The sequence below is a fragment of the Microtus ochrogaster genome, unplaced genomic scaffold (genome assembly GCF_000317375.1).
Source record: "Microtus ochrogaster isolate Prairie Vole_2 unplaced genomic scaffold, MicOch1.0 UNK7, whole genome shotgun sequence".
NCBI lineage: Eukaryota > Metazoa > Chordata > Mammalia > Rodentia > Cricetidae > Microtus > Microtus ochrogaster.
In genome coordinates this window covers 6,899,401-6,910,062 of record NW_004949105.1, presented here as the reverse complement: position 1 = coordinate 6,910,062, position 10,662 = coordinate 6,899,401, and the positions used below count along the sequence as shown (strand labels likewise).

Genomic DNA, 10,662 nt, shown 5'->3' with positions numbered 1-10,662 from the left:
GGCCCTGCAGGCTGGGTGCCTGGTCCCCGAGTGAACATCACAGTGAGCAGCCAGGGATGCCAAGCCCACAAGCAAGGGCAGGGCAACCAGCATCACCCAGACACCTTTGCTGATCCATTAAGAGCCTGGAGGAGTGGGGAGAGGGGTCAGATCCCTGGAGCATAGGTAAAGCTGAACGCAGTGGGGGCACATCTGTAATCCCAGCTCTACTTCCGTGAGATAGAAGGTAAAGACCAGAAAATTCCCCAAAGCCCCTGGGGCAGCTAGCTTGGTGCATGCAACAGTCTGACAGCAGAGAGCTCACTTCAAGTGGTGAGACCCTCCGCAAATGAGACTCAGACATCCCTGCACCCACAGAGAGCCCACTTCATGTAAATCTAAAGGTGAGACCCTCCACAAATGAGACTCAGACATCCCTGCACCCACAGAGAGCCCACTTCATGTAAATCTAAAGGTGAGACCCTCCACAAATGAGACTCAGACATCCCTGCACCCACACGCCATGCATGGACACATACACACAGAGGGGGTAGGGTGGGGAGGAGCTTAGAGAAACCCTCGGATGAGTCGGGGAGCAGAATGGTCCTTCTAAACGCACCTCCATCAATGTTTACAGCCTGGTTATTGAGGCGCTAGGACCCACAGGGAGAGTTTAAGACTTAAAATCAGAAGTTCCAAATTTAGGGACCCAAGGGACACTGCAAACAGTGTCATGGAACACCGTGCTGCTCTCCTTACTCAGGCACCACAGACCCCCGTGGTCACCTGTGTTGGAGACCTACAGATGTCCTCACCTTAGAACCAACCCTTTATCCAAACATACAGCTACTCCAGGCAGGATCAGATGTCCCTCTGCACCTCAGCATACACATTCTTGGACATCTTTCACTCACTGATATCCACATTCATGGATAAACTAAGAACTCAGACACTAATTAAGACTTCTTGGAGAGGGGCTGGGGAGGTGGTCTCACTGTTAAGTACTTGGTACTCTTACAGAGGACTGGACTTCAGTTCCCAGCACCCATATTAGGAGGCCGATCCACCTGCACCTCCAGCTCCAGGGAATCCTACACACTCTTGCCTCTGTAGGTACCTTCACACACACACACACACACACACACACACACACACACACACACACGTGTGCTCATATCCACACAAAAACACACATGAATAACACGCACACACACATACACACACAAATATTTTTGTAAGGTTTTCCTGCTAAGAGGGGCTGCTGTCTTTCCGATTGGAGGGAGGGCCCATATCTGCTAGTGAGGCCACAATAATAATCAATGCACTCTTTTAAAGAAGCAGTGTTCTAAAACGGTGTTCTCAACCTTCCTAATGCGGCAACCCTTGAACACAGTTCCTCATGCCCTGGGACCCCAAGCATAACATCACCTCATTGTCTCATTGCCACTTCATAACTATAATTTTGCTACTGTTATGGATAGTAATTCAAATATCCGATATCCATGCTATTTGATATGGGACCCCTGTGAAAGTGTTGTTACACCCCAAAGGGGTCTCGACGCACAGGTTGAGAACTGCTAGTCTTAAAGGAAGACTGAGAGGCTCTCCTTCCTTGAAAATGGAACCGCTGCAAAATATTTTATGGGCAGAAAGACATAATCTCAATAATGTGACCAACTTTGTTACTATTAAAATTGCTTATTTCCCATCCTTTTGTCTACTTGGCCTTCTGTTCCCTTGTTTGGAGGGGCCACAGACACAAGGCGTTTGGCCACTTAGCATACACCACAAGGTGGAGGCAGCCTGGGGACCGAATCAAACACAACTGTTTCTTTCCTATGCCAGAACCGGGCTGTTTTATTTGATCATTTCTAATTTGATTAGATTACTAGAACACTTGATGTCCTCTGTAGAGTTCATGATCTTTGTTGGTTTGCTCTAATTTTCATTTCTGAGAGCAATTTTCAGGGAAATCGCTTTATGCAAAACCCTGCACAAATAACTTAAAATCACATTGTGCAATATCTGCCGTCAATTTCATAACCTATGATCTGGCCACTCAGAATAATTAGCGATCTTTGGGACCTTTAATGTTTCTGTTCAGGGGAAATTCCAATCCTCTTGGTGCCTGTCCATGAAAGGTAAATTTTACAGCTAGCACAATGGAAGACGGTGTCTCTGCCTCACGGAGCAGTGCTTGAGGAGTGGAACTGGGCAGAACCTGCTGCCAGGAGCCTCCTCCTCAGCGCCTGGCTTCTTGGAGCCTGTCTATGCCTGGGACATCCAAGGACCTGGCTCAGCTGTGCCCAGCGGCTCCACTCCGCCTGCCAGGAAGGAAGCCTCCCACTTCTGTGACCAGTAGGAGCTGAGCAAGCCTCATCTCGACTGGCAGGCACCTCACACATAATCCCCCAGCCTCAGCTCCTTGGCAGTCACACCCGTTGCTGATTCCAGGGTGTCCGGCTGGTCAGGCTTAGCCGGCCGCTCCTACCACTCTTGGTGTTTGTACTTTCTGCAGGGTACCCACAATGCTCCTCAGAAGGGATGTCCCTGCTGCCCACATTTTGATAGTGGTGAGGGTGCCACTGATTTTACTTTTATATGATTACAGATCTTTTTTTTAGACGTGTCTTCTGCTGCTGGTTGGTGTTCATTTTGACATTTTTATGAGCTATAACCATCAGCAGCCCACATCTCTGAAGACCCACAGACCATTCACGCTCAGAACTTGCCTGAGCGCAATACTACAATCCTCTGAGAATATCCTGGTGTGACATTTGCTATGATGGCTTCAGTTGCATAAAGAATTCTAAATTAACCCGATCATCCAGGACACTGGTTTTATGATAGCAGAGGTAAGATCTTCACAGATCTGTTCTCCGGGTGTGGAGCCCTTGCATCTGTACCAGTAATGTGTTTAGGACTCAGTCTTCAGGGACCAACCATCGCAAGCATGAAAACGGAGCCATCTTGTCTCCTTCCTGCGTTGTATGCTTTAGAGGCCAGGGAAAGTTCTGCCCAGGATTCTCCCTTAATCATGATGCCTCCCATTTCACAGAGCACCCCGATGCAGCACAGGCGGGGTGTTGGTCCGGTAGTTATTCTGTTGCTAAGCTAAGGTGTTCACGCTGCTCCCTGAAGATCTCTCATAGATCTTAGACTGTTACGTGACTCAAGTTTGTCTATTGTCCCCCCAGTTCACCCTCAGCTTGGACTTGTAACTCAGGCAAAAGGAAGCAGGGGTGTTATCTGGTCACCTCAAACTACAGAATAGCGAATCAGATTTCTAAGCACTCCACCATCGTTTCCTTAAAAATGTGGGTCCCTCAGATGAACTTGGAACGTAAGTCGGTGTCATAGAATGCATTCGCTGCATGTCAGACATCTGCTGTATAAAAGAGAACGACACCTGGGTGGAGCAGAGCACATGGCTGCCCCCTTGTTCTGACAGCTAGTCGGTGCCAGGGATAGAAGTGTGGAGTAAACTAAGACCTAGCCAGTGATGGCCAGAGATGGTTGCTGCTGTGGGTGCAGATCTTTAGCTCTGGAACAGAGGAAGCAGGAGGCTTGACACTTATTGAAAAGCTCACAAGGTGACAGGAGCTGGGACACAGAGATCCTTCAGCCAGGAGCTGGGGCCGGACAAGGAGCCTCCACCAAGGCATGGGTACCACCAGCCACACAGACTGCAGCATCCCTGTCCGGGATAGTGAGCGCAAAGGAGCTGATGCCTGCTGGTCGTCTTCCCCTTGCCAATACTGGACCGACAGGAGCAGAGTTGTGCCCTGCCGATGCCCAGTGTTGTAGTTCATGCTTGATGAGAAAGATAGCATAGAAGTTCAACTGAGCCCATATCGGTCTCATCATTCGAGCCCAGATGTCATGTTCACACTTCAGCAGATGTTGTGATGTCATGAGATGCAGACAAGGACACGGCCTGACGTGTTTTGCTTCTCACTTTCAGGATAACTTAAGGAAGGAGAAAATGGTAACTTACTTATCCCATAGGAGCCAACACGGGGTGCACTTTGCTTTGTCAAACTGTTCACGCAGTGCAGGTAAGATTAAGCTTGTTCAAGCCTAGCACCACTGTCTTTGCGCCAGCTCTGGGGTCCACCCAAGCCTTACCTTTACTCAACTGCTTATCACAGTGGGAAAAGCTTGTTTGATTCATTTAAGGTAAAAAAACATCTGCCTTCCTGCCCACTCCCTGTGCAATCACCGGGAGAGCGCCAGCTACGGAACCTCACTGGCTGAGCTGCGAGAGTTCCGGCCGTGCCTCTCACAGCTCTCAGACCTTTAGCGACTCGCCCACCTTGCCAAAGCTGAGACCTTTTCCCCAAGTGTCTGTCTCATGTGAACAATAATTTCCATTGAGAAAAGGGTCACAATAGGAGGTGTTTATTGCCCGTGTCTGTGATGTGACATCATTGCTGCGACTGAAGCTGAAATCCTCCCAATGAGCTTGGAAAAACATCCTGAGCCAGCCCCAACTTCTCGCGCCATTCCCTCAGTCCTGCTTCCACGCTGTGGACTCCCGAATAGGGCGTACAGGGCAAACAGAGCCTTCGTGCTGAGAGTCTAAACATGGGCTGAAAACCAGGCCAGCTAGAGAGATCAGGCTGTGCCCTGTTCCAAATACTCCGTGCTGTAGGAGGCGGTGGCTCTTCAGGATGCACCTTGCCCTCGGAGAATCCATTCTGAGGCACAAGGATGACTACAGCCCCATGGTGGACACACAGATAGCACCATCTGCCAGGCATTACCCTGCAGCCCAGACTGATAAATGGTTACCTATTATTCCCAGTGGGAGAAAGGGAGCCACCCTCTGAGTTTATCAAGGGGGTATTGTAGGGGGGGACACTAGTGGGTTCAAATCTTATTAGGGAAACCAGGCCTGAGAACTTATCAGGTTGACCAGACTAAGGAAAGGGTGTAATGCCCTCGCCTGGACCCCATGATGCTGGTGATGGACACGGCAATGGCATGAGCCCATATCAACCTGTCATATGATACCTGGTATGCGCACCAAGGGCCGAGGACTCTCCAACTCAGCTCCTTCCCACACAGCTCGTCCTATTGACTACCAGTTCACCTGTTTGCCCCTCCAGAGCTAACCTGCTATTTCCAGCTACCCAGTTAGACCCTTTCACCTTGCAGCTGGCCTCCACAGCTTCGCCTACAAACACTGACACCAGCAGGAGCATCCTCTGGTCTGGTTCATTATCTTATCAGCACAGACCTTCCCGGCCACCTCTGAACCCTTTTGAACTCGGCCACAGCCGCTTTAGCTAGCATTCTTTCTGTGAACCACATGCATGCGTGTAGATAGACAAGCTCCGCCCTGGGCGCAACGCGTGGGAGCTGACATCCCTGGTTAAGACTGAGATCATAGCAATTACAAAACTGCAAATTACAAAAGAACCTCGTTCAGATTGTCGGGGTAAGCGGGGTCATAGGTCAAACTGCTGCCACCTGAACTGTTAGACACATGAACTTGTTGTGGTTCCGTAAGTTCTGACCTTACGAGAGATGGACATGTTGGCCTATGTCTTCGTCCCAACGCACTCACAAGAGCAACAGGGGCACAGTGGGGCAAGGCCCATCACAGAAACCTCCTTAGCCACCCATCCTCCCTCCCTTAGCCACAGTGAAGGGGCTCCTGCAACTGTGACTCCTGCCAATACCCAGAGCCAGGAAAGCAAGACTCCACAGGGGCCAGTTGGGACAGAGTGGGTATTCCATGTTTGCCATGGTCTTTTGACTTTGAAAAGAGAGGTACTTTTTCTTGCTTGGAGAACAGTTCCGTTTGACTGATTTTCTGTGTTCCACTCTTAAATGGATGGATGGACAGATAAATGATTCATGTAAATGATACGAATAGATAATTGATAGGCAGATGATTGGTAGAAGACAGAGAGAGAGGAAGAGACAGATTGCTGTTCTACTCTGATAATAGCTTCACATCATCCCAAGCAGAGGACTCATATTCTGCTCAGGAAATGGGGTGTTTTCTTCAAAACAATGGTCTTCAGGGAGCAGAGGTGCACACCTGTAACACCAGCCCTTGGGATCCCGTGAGTCTGAGGCCAGCCTGCTCTACCCAGTGAGCCCCATTCCCAAAGAAACGAACAAGCAGCAGCAACACACAACAGCAGGCTCTGCCTGCAGGCACAGGTGCTTCAGAGAACACTCCCGTCCAGGGTGGCAGGGCACAGGCTTGGTCCCAAGGCTGGGCCGTGAACTGTGGCCTCTCCTTTTCTCTGCTTACAAGAGCTCCTTTTGGCGGGATCAAGGACAGTTCTAGTCATTCCTCTACCCAAATTGGTTCAGCTGTGCCCATGTTGGTTTCCTATGGCTGTGAAGAGACACCACGACCACGGCAACTCTTATAAAGAAAACATTTGTTTGGGGCTGGCTTACAGTTTGGAAGTTTAGTCCTTCATTGTCATGGCAGGAAGCATGGCAGCATGCAGGCAGACATGTTGCTGGAAAAGTAGCTGAGAGTTGTACATCTGGATCAGCAGGCAGCAGGAAGAGATTGAGACACACTTCCTCCAGCAAAACCACACCTCCTACTACAACAAGGCCATGCCTCCTAATGGTACCACTCCTCATGAACCTGTGGGAGTCAAGCATTCAAACACTCACGTCTATGGGGGCCGTTCCTATTGAAACCACCACAGACTGGCTCCACCAAGGGAAAGCAGACTCTTCAGTAGGGTGCTGGCAAGGCAAGGACTGAGTCTGGAAGGAACAGGAGCAGCACTTTCTGGGAACTACCACGTCAGTTCAGCATTCCAGCTGGGAGGGTCTGTGCGGCATATTTCACATCATCCCAGGTCAGATGGCCAGGCCACAGGGGAAGGCAAGCAATGGCAAGGGGGCAGATACAAGGTAGACCAAAGACCCATGGGCACCTGAGCCTGGGCTCACACAGGATGGAGAATGTTAGCCATTTCAACAGAATGAGCTAAAATGAGTTCGATAGAATGAGCCCTGACAAGCTTGTTTTTATAGGAGTGTGCGTCGCCAATTCTGAAACCAACTCATATGTATGCCAGGCTTGAGGGGAGAAAAAACAGAGCTGTTCTGTTTGGGTAACGGTAGCCAAGGTTCATGGGATAAATGAGTTACACACAGGGGTGGGATCCATGGACGCAGTTGACTGAGTGGGAGTGAGAGGCAGGTGCTGTAGACATGTTTTCATAGACACGTGTGGATCTAGAAATAGATGTGATACAGACATGTATGATTCTACATCTGTAGATCTTTCTCTTGATATGCCCACCAGTCAGGCCAGCGGCAATGACTGGCTCAAGGGGCAGCGAGCATGCTTCCTACATATCTCCAGGTTCCCAATGCCAGTTTCCGGTGAGTACCAGAACTGCTTCAGGATTGAGGGGAGGAAAGTATGAGGAGTTCTAGAAGGTCTTGTAGTGCCAAAATCAGGACGGAGATATCAAAGACCACAGCATAAGGTTCTCATGGGCCAGATCTGGGACAACCAGAGCAACAGACTGGAGACCTAATCCAAGCGTCTCAATGACCACATTAAATACAAACAGCTTAGAACCCCATTGAGAAGACGCTGTCAGAATGAAATCAACACAGGAGGCAGCCAAAGGCCGGTATAATAATATAGACAGAAAGTGAAAAGATGAGAAAACAATATTCCAACCAAACATTATCCAGGAAGCCAGGATTGCTAATTCTTTATCATCATCATCATCATCATCATCATCATCATCATCATCATCATCATCATCATCATTTTCATTTATGTTATAGCCCAATTGCAGTTCTCCCTCCTCCTCTTCTTCCATCCCTTTGCCACCTCCCCTCTGCCCACCTCCCTATCCATCCCTCCTCTGTTTCTATTCAGAAAGGGGCAGGCCCACCACAGGTGGCAACAAAGCATGAGGTAGGACTAAGCTCCTCCGTTTGTACTGAGGCTGGCCAAGGCAGCTCACTAAGAGGAGTAGGTTCCCACAAGCCAAGATGGCTAGTTCTAATATCAGAAAAGCTCCCAAAAAAGGAAGCTCAATTGATCAGTAGGAAATAACCATGGCAGATGTGCATGTGGCAAACACAGATGCCGCAGGATGCAGGAGAGCATGTGTGCATGTGACAAACACAGAAGCTGCAGGATGCAGGAGAGCACATGTGCATGTGAGAAATACAAATGCTGCAGGATGCAGCAGAGTATTGTGTGCTTGTGGCAAACACATGCTGCAGGATGCAGGAGAGCATTGTGCATATGGCAAACAGATGCTACAGGATGCAGGAGAGCATGTGTGCATGTGGCAAACAGATGCTGCAGGATGCAGCAGAGCATTGTGCACATGTGCATGTGGCAAACACAGATGCTACAGAATGCAGGAGAGCATTGTGCATATGGCAAACACAGGTGCAGCAGAATGCAGGAGAGCATGTGTGCATGTGGCAAACACAGATGTTGCAGGATGCAGGAGAGCATGTGTGCATGTGGCAAACACAGATGTTTCAGGATGCAGGAGAGCATGTGTGCATGTGGCAAACACAGATGTTGCAGGATGCAGGAGAGCATGTGTGCATGTGGCAAACACAGATGTTGCATGATGTGGGAGAGCATGTGATCCATCATGGCAGGGAAGATGTGGTGAGGTTCACGGTGGTGGGAACATGTGGCTGAGATAACTCCGATCTCAGGAGGCCAAGCAGCAGGAACAGGTTATCAAACCCCAGGCTTGTCCCCAGTGACCCACTTCTTCTATGGCCCTCCTGAAACAGTTCCACCAGGTGGACACCAAGTGTTCAAACCATGAGCCTGTGGGGGACATTTCACATTAGAATGACAACAGACAGACAGGTGGAACACAGTCACTATTGAAATATTTCATAGTTATGGATTATCTTCCTCCTGAAATTTACTTTGGACACCAGCATTTGTGGATGTGTGTGCGGAGGGGGTGTGAGCGCAAGCTTTCAGATCTAGCTGGAATACCAAAGATCATGCTCTGCCCTCTGCTGTCATAGCATAAGCAATGTCCCTCATGAGAATATTTTTGTACTTTTTAATTAGTGATTTGGCTAAAGCCACCCCAAGCATAGAGCCAGGGAAGTGCTTAATCCACCGCAATTTCAGAGTGGTATGTTACAGTCCTGTTGATTTCATAATCAGTGCTACAACATCTATAGTGTGCACTAAATAAACTATTATTAAACATAAACAAAATGTCTGACAGACCTGTGGCTAGAGCACTGTGGCATTGGAGGGCTGGGTTCAGAAACCATGTTTTGAGGTGACCTCCAAGGCCCCTCTCCCCAGTGATGTGCTTGAGCTGGTCCTACATCCTTCCAGACAGCACCACCCACTGGGAACAGTACTCAAGCACAGGAGCCTGTAGGAACACGTTATGTTCATGCTATCACAAGCACTCAGAAACACTGACACTCAGGTAGTCATGAGCTTCCCAATACATTGATCTCTTCACATATTCCTGAATGATTTGGAACCAGGATCCACAGAGCACTGGCTGTCTCCAGGTACCAGCCCTCAGTCAGGTAATTCTCCATCAGCATCTAACCCCAGAGAATAGGAAAGCAAGCGATGGATGGTGAGGTATGGAGCTCGCTGAGCTAGGTTGAAGGGGCTCTCTGGGCCAGACCTGGGCACAGTACGGCATCAAGAGTAAGTGAGTGCATTTACCTTTTGTTGCTCTCTGACAAAGCACCATGGCCATAAGCAACTTAAAGAAAAAATAATTTGTTTTGGTTTACTATTTCAGGAAGGGAAGAGAGTCCATAACGGCCCAGAGGTAGCATGGCAGCAAGCAGCCAGAGCCAAAGACTGGGAGATCACATCTCCAACCACAAACACAAAACAGAGAGTGAACTAGAAGCAAGGTTACCGACTCTCAAACCCATCTCCAGTCATGCACTTCCTCCAGCAAGGTTTCACCTCCAGAAGGTTCCAGGACCTTCCCAAACAGCGCCACCTACTGGAGGTCAGGTGTTCACAGATATGAGCCCATGAGGGACATTCCTCACTCAAATCAGCCCAGAGATTATAGCCAACTTGAAATGGTGTCTTAGGAAGACAGCAGAACAGCCACCATCTCTGGCAGTGATGCTCTGTCCACATCTGCTGGTGCCCTCCTGGCCTATGTCTGCCACTGGGACTCTACTTTACTTCTGTCAACGTTGTGAACTAGTTTAATTGTAAGAAAAACAAACGCAAGACATTAGAGACAAGGTAACTCACGGGCACCAGGAAAAGATATCCATCCCACAAACTACCCTGAGGGATGGTTTGGGCATGCTCACTGGACTCCAGGTCAGAGGACGTTAACTTCCCTTGAGGCAGGATGGTGCTATTTTGCTAACTAGAAAGATGTCTCAACTTTTTAAAGATTAAATCTGGAGACACTGTCGTCACAGATGTCAAGGACCAAGGTGTGAAGTGGGGAATTTGCAGCGGCATCCAGGTGACTATCAACAGAGGACAGACAGACGCCAATAGTGAGATTTGTCCGTTTGGTTTTATCTTTACTTTCGTAAGGGATTCACAAGATGGAGAAAGAATAGGAGGAGAATCCTGAAGGCATTTCTTTGTAGACACTCTTTATCAAGGCCCTTCTATTCAAGAAAATAAATAATCTACTGTTAGAAAATGAAGAAATATCCCCAGCCTTGAACAGA

General features: G+C 48.9%; 1 long non-coding RNA gene across 1 annotated transcript in view; it reads left to right on the top strand.

Annotated features, from left to right (window-relative positions):
* Positions 1-9,665: 9,665 nt before the first annotated feature.
* Positions 9,666-10,662, top strand: part of LOC113458193 — a 7,955-nt gene continuing 6,958 nt past the window's right edge. The window contains exon 1 of the long non-coding RNA XR_003378613.1: positions 9,666-10,448. This is a non-coding gene — a long non-coding RNA (uncharacterized LOC113458193). The remainder of the gene's footprint in view (positions 10,449-10,662) is intronic.